General features: G+C 38.1%; 1 long non-coding RNA gene across 1 annotated transcript in view; it reads right to left on the bottom strand.

Moving 5' to 3' along the window:
• LOC137210353 (uncharacterized) overlaps positions 1–13810 on the bottom strand; it is a 68977-nt gene that overhangs the window by 19937 nt on the left and 35230 nt on the right. Inside the window, exon 2 of the long non-coding RNA XR_010936473.1 lies at positions 10090–10233. This is a non-coding gene — a long non-coding RNA (uncharacterized lncRNA). The remainder of the gene's footprint in view (positions 1–10089; positions 10234–13810) is intronic.

Raw genomic sequence — 13810 nt, 5'->3', positions numbered from 1 at the left:
TCACCTATAATACCCTCCACATCATGTTCTAGTTTTCTGTTTATACAGAAAAGCCAAACTGCTGACTCATACAGCATGTAATTTATAAATAAGCGAATTCTCCATCCTTGATTACAGTAGGCAAAATAATGACAGCAAAAATATATTTTTCTTCATGGTTCAAGACTAATCATTGGGGACTCTCCCTTCAAATTTGACTATAGAAGGATGTTGTATAATTCATTATCAAGATATATATGATGGTTGGGAATGAAAAGTTTCCTTCTATCCTACTAGGTTCTTCTGGCTGGTCTAAGAATTCAATTGACATGAGATACGTTAACAGGAGAAAAATCAAACAAAAGTTTAGGAAACATGGGAAAAACCCAGGAAAACTGAGTAACTTGCCCAAATAGTCTAAGCCTTCACCTTAAATACCATCTTCAGCTAAAGACAAAAGGGGATGTTGGGAGTAGTGGATTAGGACTTCAAAGGGGAAGAAGGCAATTGACATGGGGGTGAAAAAGCAAGTGTTTGGTAAACAACGCTTTGTTGGACCACGCAGAGACAGTGGGGCACATCTCCAGGCTCTGCTAGTTTCCCCACCACACCTGGCCCATATTCTTTGTAGATATCTCTGGTGATGCTCTATTCCAGGAACAGACCCTTTATCTAAATTCTTTTAGGTATTTAAGGGGGAGGTAACAAGTTCCTGAGTCTTCTGTTTTCTTAAAAATAGTTAGCTTAATCTTCATTCAAGAGACACATTTTGAGGCGGCAAATTTTGCTCCCCTACAACTTCAAGGGCATTTCTGTCCATTTTGCAAAGCAAAGCATACAATAGGAATTGGCATCTGACCCATAATTCAGAATTGAGATTTATCAAAGGACCTCTATCACACATAATGATAATTTTACCTGGTGAACACTAGAGTTAACTGAAAGATCTGAATCCAAATCTTAATTCTTATATTTTGTAGCTTTGTAGGTGTGGGTGAGTTTTTGAGTTTTTATTCTCCCACCTTTAGAAGGAACCAGCAATAGGAACTGACACATAGGATTAATGTAGGGATCAAATGAGGATTTACATAAAGTGTTTAAAAACAAAGTGCTATGTATTTGTTGTTAGAGTGGTTGAGAAGGCATAGGTCTTTAACACCACGCTTTGCAAAAAGTATCTGGTTCTTCTATTTTCTGTGATATGCAAATAAAAGTTGATCTTTCAGGAGACTACATCTCCCCAAAAATAATTTTTTTCTTTACTCAGAAAAATAGATAAATGATTCAGAAATACTTAGGAAGGGAATGCCAATTTTATTAAAAATATTTGGTAATGCTTTAATTCAGTGGTTTGTGGTTCTACCTGTAGTTCCCTTTTCAGTTTCACATCCAGTTAGACATTTAGAAAACTGGAAGGCTCGTTTGTTTATTTCTCTGTTTTTGAATGTTTTAGAGGGTGGTTTACGCTTTTAAATTATTAAAAATCTGATTAATTGGTTCACAAATGGTTTTCGTTTTTAAAAAAAACTGTACTGATTATATTGATGTATAGTTCAAACACTGAATTACTGTTTTAAAAGTTTGATAATACTATTACCAAATTTAAAATCAGAAGAAGTCATAACTAAGAATCCTTCTTTAAGATTCTTGGTTGAAAAATGGATTTGATCATTGTATGTACGCACATGTTAACTTGAATTTAAGTATCATTGTTACACTCACACAATATCTTTTTATCGCTAAGTTGTAACCAGAAGAAATGCTATTTGGTTTTTTCATATAAAAATATAATCCAAGTGGAACTTAATTAGTTGAAATCGTGTTTTGTTTTATTCATGGCCTCGGTGTGAAGGGCGTTCGCTTTGTTGGCTCGGCCCAATACTCTCCTGCAGCCTGGTCGATTTGTGGTGATGTGCTGTCTCTCTGTCCTCAGCAAGAGGGTAAAGAGTAAACACAGATTGCTCTCGTTGAATTTATAAAATATGAACTGGAAATCAAGTTACGAAGAACACCGTGACTTACAGGAAAGGTTAGGACACAGCAGAGTAATAACACTGAAACAAAATGAAGCCCCGCCTAAGATCCTAAGAGAGGGTCCCATTCCATCATGGCAGACTAGTTCCCCTCTTCCCAAGACCACCCCTTACCATCCTGATCTCTGTCTCCATTTTTCAGGACCTCTCTGGATAGGACACTGAAGCATCCTCGTTTTTGAAAGTATGTTGTCAGTGACCTTGCCACGTATATGGCTTTACCTTTTGCCTATGAGAAAACTTCCAAATCAATCTATGATGTCCTGAAAAACAACTTCAGGGCGATGAACTACAGGTAGAATCAGAAATGAGTGTACTTAGTTCAGCACTGAGAAGTGGACACAGTATAAATGGAAAAAGCTCTATAGATAGGCACAACTCAAAAAGATAGTTGCAGAATACTAATAGCCACAAATCAGAAGACAGTCTTATGTACAAATAGTGCTTTATCTATCCTTTTGACTTTGCTGTCAGTAGCCATTTTCAAACACAAAAGAAGCAATAATCTTAAATACTTTGGAGTAAAGGAGTGTTTTATATTTTTTATGGCCAAAAGCCTAGATCAAGGTCAACTTTTGGTATTAAGCCCAAGTTTAACTGATGGTGGGTCAAGGTATTCAGTCAGCGACACACAGAGAATATCTGACATGCAGATATTTTGTGATATGTCCTCGTAGTTATTGCTTCATGTGAAACATACCTGAAGCTAATAGAAGGGAATTTCTTACTTGAATTGAGGAATGGAAAGCTTTTAGAAAACATAATATTATTCCCTCCAACCAACACAAAAATCCATGTGACTGTGATAATTTAACTAATAAGTACTAAGTGGATAAATTCTAGCAACTTCTATGTACAAGCTATGAAATTTTTAATGTCTTAACGAAAAGGTTTTAAAATACAGTTGGAACGGAAATATTTTCTGACATATAATCCAATATCTTTTATTGTTTATAAAACGAATGATGGGAAACTAAATGTAAACCCAGATATTGTTTTTATCTCTATGAAAGCATAAATTCCTTATTATTAAGCAACTGCAAAATCTTTTTATGAGTTTAATGATGTGGCTGTTATAACACTAGGTTGAATAAACTGCTCATTCTTTTGTGTTTTTTGTGAGACAGTTTCATTAAGAACAGTTAAGTTGCATTATGTGAAGCTGTGATCAGAAATATTTCTCGTTTAAATTGTAAAATGTCTGAACAGCATAGTATTGGGGAGAATTACATCTATATTAGTTAGAAGACTGAGTTTCCAGCCTTGGATTTTTAGCAAAAATATTTTCATTATGTCTTAATTTAACTTTGCATCTTTAACTTTTTATTTACAGTAGTATTTTTGTACTGGGTGTCAGGGAGGGAGAAATTTCCCCCTCTACCCCTCTTGAGCTCTTGTGGCTGGACTAATAATAAAATTGTTACAAGACAGATTAACAGGAGAAGAAACAAATTTAATTCATGTGCAAGGAGATCTCATAGAAATGGGACCTAAGAAGTGGCCAAAGCAGAAGCCTTTTATATTTTTTAGACAAAGAAACAATAAATTTAAGAGGAATTGACAGGACAAAGAAATGTAAGTGGCATGGTTGATTAGTAAGGAATTTAAGCAAAGTTTGGGCTTGGGTAGTAAATTAAGAAAGAAGTAACAAGGTTTGTTTCTACAGGCTTCTGGGCCCGGAATCCCCTGTCTGGTGATAAGGTTGTCTTTCTACATCCTTGTTCAGAGAGGGTACCTTTCACATAGGAGATTTATTTCCTGCTTTCGGGAAACAGAGAGGAAGGTCAAAGTGTCCCTCTTACAATGGCTGTTTCTTAACTAACTTTAAAATAATCAATATGCCATTGAGGCATTGTTTGGGGCAGCCTGTGCTGGTCCCCAACATGGGTTTATTATTAAAGACTTGAGTTCTGAAAATTTGTGAGCAGCAAGTTCAAAGTGACCTTCAAGGTTAAGTGGAAATCTTCTCTTTTTTTCTAGCAAACTCCCTCTCTCACGGCTGTCTTTCCAGAACATTACCATTTTCTCAAGTTCTCTTTCTCACCCCTTCTTGTGCCAATACTGTGGTGTTTACTTTTAACCCATCTGGGTCTTTATATTTAAAGTGGGTATGTAAAGTACAGTTGGATCTTGTTTGTTTGTTTGTTTGTTTTTAGCAATGTAGTAATTTTTGTCTTTTGAGTGTTTATATTTAAATTGATAACTGATACAGTTGGTTTATTTTTTTTAACATCTTTATTGGAGTATAATTGCTTTACAATGGTGTGTTAGTTGCTGCTTTATAACAAAGTGAATCAGCTGTACATATACAATCCCCATATCGCCTCCCTCTTGCGTCTGCCTCCCACCCTCCCTATCCCACCCCTCTAGGTGGTCACAAAGCAGGGAGCTGATCTCCCTGTGCTATGCGGCTGCTTCCCACTAGCTATCTATTTTGGTGATACACTTGGTTTAACTCTATCTTCTTGCTATCAGTTTTCTACTAGTCCAATGTGTTCTTTATTTGATGTTATTTCTCCTTTCCTAACTTCCTTTAGAATAATCAAATATTTTTTATTGTTGCATTTTTCTCCTCTGTTTAGTTCTAGTTCTAATTCTTTGTGCTTTTGGTAGTTGAATACACATTTCAAAATGCCTTCTTATTACCCTTAAGTAAATACTTGCACCAATTTCTGAATGATACAAGAACCTTACACAAGCTTACGCCCATTTTACTTCTTCCCACCAAACTGGGACACCTTTGAGAGTGAAAAAGTTATGCTGTTAATAATTGTTACCAGAATTGGCATAGACTGGGAATATGTTGGGGCAATTCAGGACATGGAGAGACCCTGTGGACCCTGAACAACAAAATGGAGTCACTTACGTCAAAGGGATGTAAAGCGGAGACAAAGGTCATTAAGGACGCAGAACTTACACACATCCACACCTGGAGGCAACATAAACTTCTGATTTAGCCAACCAGTCAGGCCACCTGGAGCTCATTTTCTTCAGTCTCTGGAAGCTGCAGCTTAACCACCAATCAGCTGTCGACAGGTAACTGAATGCCTGCCAACACCAACCCCTGTTCCGCAAAACAACCTACGTTACTTCTCTGGAATGTCTTTGTTCTCTTTCTAAACCGCTGCCATTTCTACTTCCCTTGGAGCTTATTTGAGTTGCTGCTCAAATCTGTGCTTCCCGAATTGCAGTTCCTAAGACCCTAAATAAACCCTTTTCTCATCTGCAGCTTTACGGTCAGGCCACCCAAGATGGCTGCCCTCTTGCTCTCTATCCATCCCCTGCTCAACCGGTGCCTGCTTCACCTGCACCTGCACCCTACTCACGTGACTAACCTTCCCGCATACTTGTCCCCAGAACCCAGCTTGTGATTGTTCTAACCTTTAGATCAGAACATCTCCACCACGATAGCTTATCAAAGGAGTGGTAATGGGTGTGCCCCTCTTCTAGTTTCCCTGGTAACTGATGGGCCAACCTGACATCAATTCCCCCTATAACTGGTAACCTCCCTCTCCTCCAGGGAGCAAAGACTGCCACCATGTCCTGCCCAGCACCTACCCAAGCCTCCCACCTTGGCTGAAGTTCTAGTTTATTTGGGTGTCCTCTGTTCCTGGCTTCGGTTCTTGGGACTTTGTTTCCTGTTTTGTCTTGGTGAGTAATTACTCCTGGCTTAATGGGAAGTTTGTTTTAAGGGTGAGACTGTTGCAGCCTCCTCCTAGTACTCTTGCTGGTTTTATGTACAAGAACTATGGTCCCCGGCTTCCCTGGTGGCGCATTGGTTGAGAGTCCGCCTGCCGATGCAGGGGACGCAGGTTCGTGCCCCGGTCCGGGAGGATCCCACATGCCGCGGAGCGGCTGGGCCTGTGAGCCATGGCCGCTGAGCCTGCGCGTCCGGAGCCTGTGCTCCGCAACGGGAGAGGCCACAACAGTGAGAGGCCCGTGTACCGCAAAAAAAAAAAAAAAAAAAGAACTATGGTCCCTCAGCCTACGAGTACTTATCTCACTGGACTATGATTACCTGGGATGATTTACAATTAAACTGGCCAACTTGGGGCTCCTTTGAAATTCCTAAGTTATTTGACCTGGGCAGTCCATTAGAAAAAGGATGTAAGACAAAGCAGTCCAAATGGGAAGCTTATTTCAATGGCATTTTGAGACCTCAAAATGAGTTAGCTGTTCCCAAATTGCTTCCCTCCAGGATACTAACTCCAAATTATCTAAGGCTAATTGTGACTAAACTCAAAGAATACTGACTAAACTCAAAGAAACTACTAAATGTTCCCCTAATGTTCCTCTGTCTCTGTTTTCTTCTCCTGCTGGTGCCCACCTCCTCCACTTCTCTCAGCCCATCCCCCTCTCTACCCAGCTCTCAAATTTCCCTTCTATAATGCTGAGGTTGATTCCTCGCAAAAGACTAGCCAGACTGCGCCCTGCTGTAATGACAGCCCCTTTGAAAACCATGTGTAAAATGTAGTTGAAGGGTGGATCAATGTTATCTCCTACAAATCTTTGCAAAACTGGAAATGCAGCTCCAGAGGCAGTTCAAATCCCACCCATTGCTTTCCACTGAGCCCCACACCTCTCCTATTTATTTAAAAAGTCATGTAACCTCTTCGGTAGCTCTTATCCAGACCATCTCCAATTCCTAAGACTGAAAAATAAGGAAAAGAGACCGCTTTAAACACAAACTGCTGAAAGGATTCTCTCCCAAACAGCCTCCTTAAAATTGCTTGTCAAGGTCAAATAAACATCTTAAAAGCCTTCTCCACAAGTAATAAAAGACTTCAGCCATCTGAGTGGGTAGACTTAATTTATTCTAACAGTTTTTTATAAACTAGTGAGTTTTGTATTGTACCTGATTCGTGACTAAAATTTTAAAATGAAAACTATGGTATTTCTATCTGTATGTATGTATGTATGTACGTCCATATACGTTCATTATAGATGTGGTATTTTTCTACCTTTGGATGGTATAGCCAAAATTAATTTGTAAGAGAGTTTATTTATTTGGATTAAACAAATAATAAGCACTTATATAAAATTCTCAGAAATAGAAACAAACCCAAATGTTTTTCAAGTTCCCATGATCAAGGATTAATCCTTAGTAAATAAAAGCTAGTTTAAATTTGGTTTACTTAATACGGACAAGTCTTTAGAATTATTAACATTAAGTATAATACTTTCACTGTACCTAGGATTACTACAAATTTTTCAGCAAGAAAAATAACTTGGTAAGTTGGAATTTTCATAAGTAAACTAAATGTAAATGAGATAAGAATTTTTAGGTGAACCTTTAAGAATAATTATGCTTTTCTGTTATGAATACCTAAAAATAGTTTCCCCAAATCTTTCTGGTAACTTGAAACTTTAGAGTTTTGCTAGGTTAAGTTAAATGATGGGAATTCATTGGAAGTCTATGTTATTTCAAAATAAGATAAAATACTGAAACGTTGTTAAAGAAATCTAAGTTTACCTACTTTTGTCTTACTACAGGAAAACTAAAGACGTTTGGGTCTATTAGAAACATGTTTTGTACCACTTTGAGAAAAAAATACTGGTATAACAAACAGTTCACAATTGCTTAGTTTTTACTAAAAATTAAGGTTTCTAAGGGTTAAGAATTCTAATTAATATATGTACTTAAAACTACTAAAATTAATAAGGAAAACAATTTCATATGCAAGGAAATTTTTTTAAAAGGTCTAAGGAATGGAAGACCCATTTTGTTAAGAAGAAGAAAATGATTTTGTCCTAACAGCTGGTTATTTCTAAATGGGAAAGAAAGAAGGAGACAAATAAAATGGGCGTAGAAAGTTGTAAAAGGCTTGTGGAAAAAGGGATCTTTAGAAAGGAATTTTATGTGTGGTCAGGACTGGCTGAAATTGGATTAAATTAAGTAAATGAGTTTTAACTTCTCGGAAATATTTTTTTTTTCTTTTAACATCTTTATTGGAGTATAATTGCTTTACAATGGTGTGTTGGTTTCTGCTTTATAACAAAGTGAATCAGTTATACATATACATATGTTCCCATATCTCTTCCCTCTTGCGTCTCCCTCCCACCCTCCCTATCCCACCCCTGTAGGTGGTTACAAAGCACCGAGCTGATCTCCCTGTGCTATGCGGCTGCTTCCCACTAGCTATCTACCTTATGTTTTGTAGTGTATATATGTCCATGCCTCTCTCTCGCTTTGTCACAGCTCACCCTTCCCCCTCCCCATATCCTCAAGTCCGTTCTCTAGTAGGTCTGTGTCTTTATTCCTGTCTTACCCCTAGGTTCTTCATGACATTTTTTTTTCTTAAATTCCATATATATGTGTTAGCATACGGTATCGGGAATATTTTTGTCTGTTGTCTTTATAAATCTCCGCCATTTTTACTTCCCTGAGAGCACGTTTGAGTTGCTACTCAAATATTCCTCCTGAATTGCAATTCCTAAGAGCCCAGATAAACTCTTATTTGTAGTTTTCTGCGTTTCTTGGTTGACAAGCCTGTTTATGTGGCCCTCCTCTGACTAGAACATACCCCTTTCGAAACTGCCACTGTTGTGAACAAAATCAGCACAGAGTAACGATGGAGATAAGTTGGGGCCGGGTCGGGGCCGGGAGGGGGTCACAGATCATGAGCCCAGTCCTTGATCTGCCACTTTCTAACTGTGTAATTTTTGGCAAATTAATTAAACTGTGCTGCCTCAGTCTCATCACCTGTGAAACAGGGATTAAAATGTGATCAGATGAGATCAAACTCATGTAGATGTTATGAGGATTTTTTTTAAAAAATGCTGAGGGGGCTTCCCTGGTGGCACAGTGGTTGAGAGTCCGCCTGCCGATGCAGGGGACGCGGGTTCGCGCCCCGGTCCGGGAGGATCCCGCGTGCCGCGGAGTGGTTGGGCCCGTGAGTGGTGACCTCTGAGCCTGTGCGTCTGGAGCCTGTGCTCCGCAGCCTGTGCTCCACAGCAGTGAGAGGGCCGCGTACCGCAAAAAAAAAAAAAAAAAAAATTGCTGAGGGCACAAGACACTGCCTGGCATATAATAGTTACTTAACAAACGGTAGCAATATTTTTCCCCATCGTTTTTTTCATAAACACATACTTGCCTTAGCTGAAGTTTACAGTTTGCATTTTTGAGAATCCCCTGTTGTTCAAAGATTGGGAGGCACTGTCCCACCAGCCCAGCAGGAATGGCCTTCAGTCTGTCCCTGCTACTGATCTTTCTTAATGCACATTGAGCACAACACCCTTCTGCTTGCAAAGCTTTACAGGTTGGCCACCTGTTTGAGAGTAAACCTAATAACTGAGATCAACATGCCAAAGACACTTTATTTTTTTATTTTATTTTTAGTATTTTTTTAAGATTTTTCTTTTTTTTTGATGTGGGCCATTTTTAAAGTCCTTATTGAATTTGTTACAATATTGCTTCTGTTTTATGTTTTGCTTTTTTGGCCATGAGGCATGTGGCATCTTAGCTCCCCAACCAGGGATCAAACCCGCACCCCCTACATTGGAAGGCGAAGTCTTAACCACTGGACTGCCAGGGAAGTCCCTGCCAAAGACACTTTAGAGGTAACATTTCTCCAGTCAGAATCACGAAGTGCTACAATGGTGGTTCTCATCCCCAGAGAGGCATTTTTAAAAATTCGTTGGATGTTTTTTGTCATAACCATGATTGAACATACAGTCACTTCTGCTATAATGCTTGTTTTGAAACCATAAATTTATTCCAAGGAAATCAATATATTAGGGAACACATTTAGCATAAGGTGAATGTCACATTTGCTTTTTGCAAAATTTCATCAGTGGGAAAGCTAAGATAAGGTAAATGACCGCATCCGGATGAATCCAGATGCATGAGAATACACAAAATACACACACACACACACACACACACACACACACACACTTCAAACATCTACCAGCTACCTCAGTTTACCATGTATGTTATCCTAGTGTTATCCTACAAAGTTATGTTTTATTGTTCTTTGGCATTTGTGAATATATATATATAGACACAGACAAAACACTTTTTCAACATCACAAGTCTGTTTAAGCATTCTGGTTCAAAACTCCAAGTAGTACTTACAAAAGAGAAACCACTTGAGGATCCTAATGGAAATTGTCAATTATCCTATTGGTGCTAGTAGTGTCGGGTTTAGCGGTTTCCAACATCACTGCAATTTCCAAAGTCTTCAGTTGCCAGATGAAACTCCCACTGCAGATGAGAAAGCTGGAAAAGAATTTCCAGCAATAATACATAAGTTAATTAAAGCAGAGGTTATACATTGGATCAAATTTTCAATTTTGATGAAATAGATATCTGTTATAAACACACGCCGTGAAAGACCTGAATCTCAAATTCAAAAACGTGCACTGGGATTAAAGGCTGAGAAAGAGCTCTGAAAGGATAATGAGTCATACCTGTCTGCATCTGGTGTTACAATTCAGAAAACCCTCCTTCTAGTACCTCACCATCATTTTCAAGTTGCAGCCCTTCCCGTGCCCACTTCCCCAAACAAACTCCAGGTCTTTTGGAAGGTAAAGTGCCGTATTTATCCTAGATTTTTTTTCTTTTCCTTTTTCTTTTTTTTGGCTGCGTCACGCAGCATGTAGGATCTTATTTCCTGACCAGGGATTGAACCTGTGCCCCCTGCATTGGAAGCACGGAGTCCTAACCACTGGACCGCCGGGGAAGTCCCCTATCCTAGGTTTTATGCACTTATTACCATTGAACATATATAAAATTGTGCTACCCTTTTTATTAGGTTTCTGTCTTTAAACATGTTGATGACAAAACTTAGCCCATTCTTCCCTATCATAAGCCCTATGGTTCTTAACTGCAGAATTTTGCATAGTAAGTGTTTTTTAAGGAGTGTGTGTGTCATGTTAAAGTAGAACTAGCTGTACCACTGATACCTAGTGTGCAGATGCTAGGAGTGCTAGACGTTGCCTATGTGGGAAAACCCCCAAATTTTATGTTGGACACTGCTTCCCAGTGTCCCTTTTGGCATAAGCATAGATGAAAAACTATCTATAATTATCAGAGCCTAGAACCCAACTCAGTTTTACATATAGACTAAAAATGTTTTTGAGTAGTTTATTATTAAACTGAATTTTCAAGAAATGTCATTACCATGTAAATTAAGAGGGGATTTTTTTCTCAAGAATTGTTCATCATCTGGGGAAGGCAGTCTCCTGATTGCAATGCTAATTAGGATTTTTTAGTCACCAAAAAAAAAAAAAAAAAACCACACAAAAATGTAATAAACAAAACCCCACTGTCATCCATCTGCTTTTATAAGTGATACCTAGTGTGCAGATGTTAGGAATGGTAGACGTTGCCTATGTGGGAAAACCCCCAAATTTTATGTTGGCCACTGCTTCCCAGTGTCCCTTTTGGCATAAGCATAGATGAAAAACTATATATAATTATCGGAGCCTAGAACCCAACTCAATTTTACATATAGACTAAAAATGTTTTCGGTTGTAAGGTCATAAAAATAAACCATGGGAACAAATAAACTCCATAAATTTCCAATTATAGGATTACCTATAATTTAGGTTATTACAGAATAATGTTAAAGATGGCACAAAACCTTCTAAAATTAACAAAAATGTACCTACCAAGAACACAGTTTTGGAACTTTGAGGTTCACGTACAGTACTCAACTGGAGGAGCACGTACCTGTAGACTCACTAATTTTGATTTCTGCTGTTGTCCTCAATTCCAGCGCCAACTTCTCTCTGTTATGTGCATTAAAGTTTATTGTAGGCTCAACAAAAAGTTTACAGTTTGATGCCAGCATTTATTAGTGGTGTTACAAATCAATTCCAAAAAAAAAAAAAATACGTTGGAAACACAATAGTCAGCACAAGCACAATCCAATAATTTGTGAGCAGTGTTGGCCACTTTCCACGGAGGAGTGCCTGGGGAGAATGGAGGGGAAACTTCACAGCTAAGTAGTCACTGGTCTTTTCACTTATTGGCTTTTAAATAGTGCAATATATTGTAGAGATATCCCCAGGTAAAGCAGGGGTGAAAAGGGCCTCAAAACATGGAAAAAGTAGAATACTCATCTCTATAATGTTCAATAAAATAATTCATTTCTGATATACGATGAGAAGAATCATGGCCATGTGAGTTTGAAAAAACTCACCATAATATTAAGACTTTTGGCGATTTTCTCATAGCTGGGACATTTGTGATTTAAATCACCTAATTTAGTTCTTTGCTCCTTTTCCTTTTCAATAATGTTTTTTTCTTTGTTTTATTCTAAAGCAACTGTGTATGTGTTATCCATTCTTTAATAGAGATAATAGATTAAATGGAAATGCCAGTGATTTATGATGATTGCTTCTTTGACATATGTAATTTAACTCTCTTGGTTATTTGAGATTCTATTGCATTCAGTTACTTAAAAAATATTTTCATGTGTAACTGTACATGTGACCTTATAATGCATTTCATTTGGAAAATGAGGCATCACCTAAAGTAGTATCTTTTTAAAAAATTCCCAGGACAGTAAATGAGAATTGATAAAGCGTGCATTCATTTCAACTCAATTCCAAAACCTTGCTACATGTTCAGCCATAAACTAGGTGCTACATGGAATACAAAAGAATTCTACTTTAGACCGTGTAGGTGACAGTATGCAGTCTCTGAGCATGAATAGTTACATTATTTGCTCATGAACAAAAACATACACCTTGGGACTGAATATGAATCTTTAAAAATCGAACTTGGGATATTAACAAATGATAGATCAGATTTTCCTGCTAAAAGCAGAAAATGAACAAAATAAACAGATTTTAAAAGACAAACCCACTGGGATAATATGAGGAAACTGGGTGGGATAAGAAATAATCAAGGACCCAATTTGCAACCTGGGTGTTCAGAAGAGGGAATGTTAATGCTTCAGCGACAATCATGTAAGATAGCTTTTTAAAAATAATTCAGTATAACAAATACCAATGTCAAGATAATTGCTGAAAAGCAAAGACGTCTGAAAATATTTGCTAAGCTAACTACAATTCTTCTTTTAAAACACTCAAGAATTGAATTTGTAAATCTAAGAAAAATGGGGACATTTAATCTTTATGGAAACCCCTAAAAATGAGTTCTGATTCATTTACAAGGAGCCAGTAAATTTACAGTGCTGGCCTTTCAGGGAGGTGCATAAGCCCCTAGGTTTCTATAGATGGGCATGAAGTGATGGTCTTGGCGAGGGTGGCAGTCATCTTCTGGGGTACGTGGCAACAGACAGCAGGGCACTAGTTTCTGGAAAGATCTAAGTAGAAAAAGAAGTAGAAAGACCCCACTCCCAGGAAACTAGAGTACCTCCTGAGCACCACAGGAGAGATTCATGTGCTCAGAAAAGAGAAATTAAGAGGGAAGTTTGAGAATCAAATAGACCCAGGTTCCAATCCAGACATATGATTTGGAGAAGTTACTATACCTCTCTAGTTTTAGTTATCTAGGCAGTAAAATATAGAAAACTGCAGTACATATTCTGTATACTACTTTTGAGAATTTAATATGGTGCTTGGCATATAATAAACGTTGCCCCCCAAAATGCAGCTTGTGTACTAAAGTTGGTCTAATGTTGTGCTGATAGAACTAAGGAAAAGATGGAAGACAAAGGTTAGGGCAAAGCTAAATGTGGCAGGGGGGTGTTGATGGCTCCAAAGATAAAAGGATGAAAGGGCAAGTGAGGGCTGGTGAGCACAGCAGGTGACCACAGGAGCCAGTAGGGACTGGGTGAAGGAGATGCAAGGGTACCAGGAATGTCTTCAAATCATTAAGAACT

This window comes from Pseudorca crassidens, chromosome 17 (assembly GCF_039906515.1).
Source record: "Pseudorca crassidens isolate mPseCra1 chromosome 17, mPseCra1.hap1, whole genome shotgun sequence".
NCBI classification, from domain to species: domain Eukaryota; kingdom Metazoa; phylum Chordata; class Mammalia; order Artiodactyla; family Delphinidae; genus Pseudorca; species Pseudorca crassidens.
The sequence above is the reverse complement of the archived record's forward strand: the minus strand, read 5'-3'. Positions and strand labels throughout refer to the sequence as shown.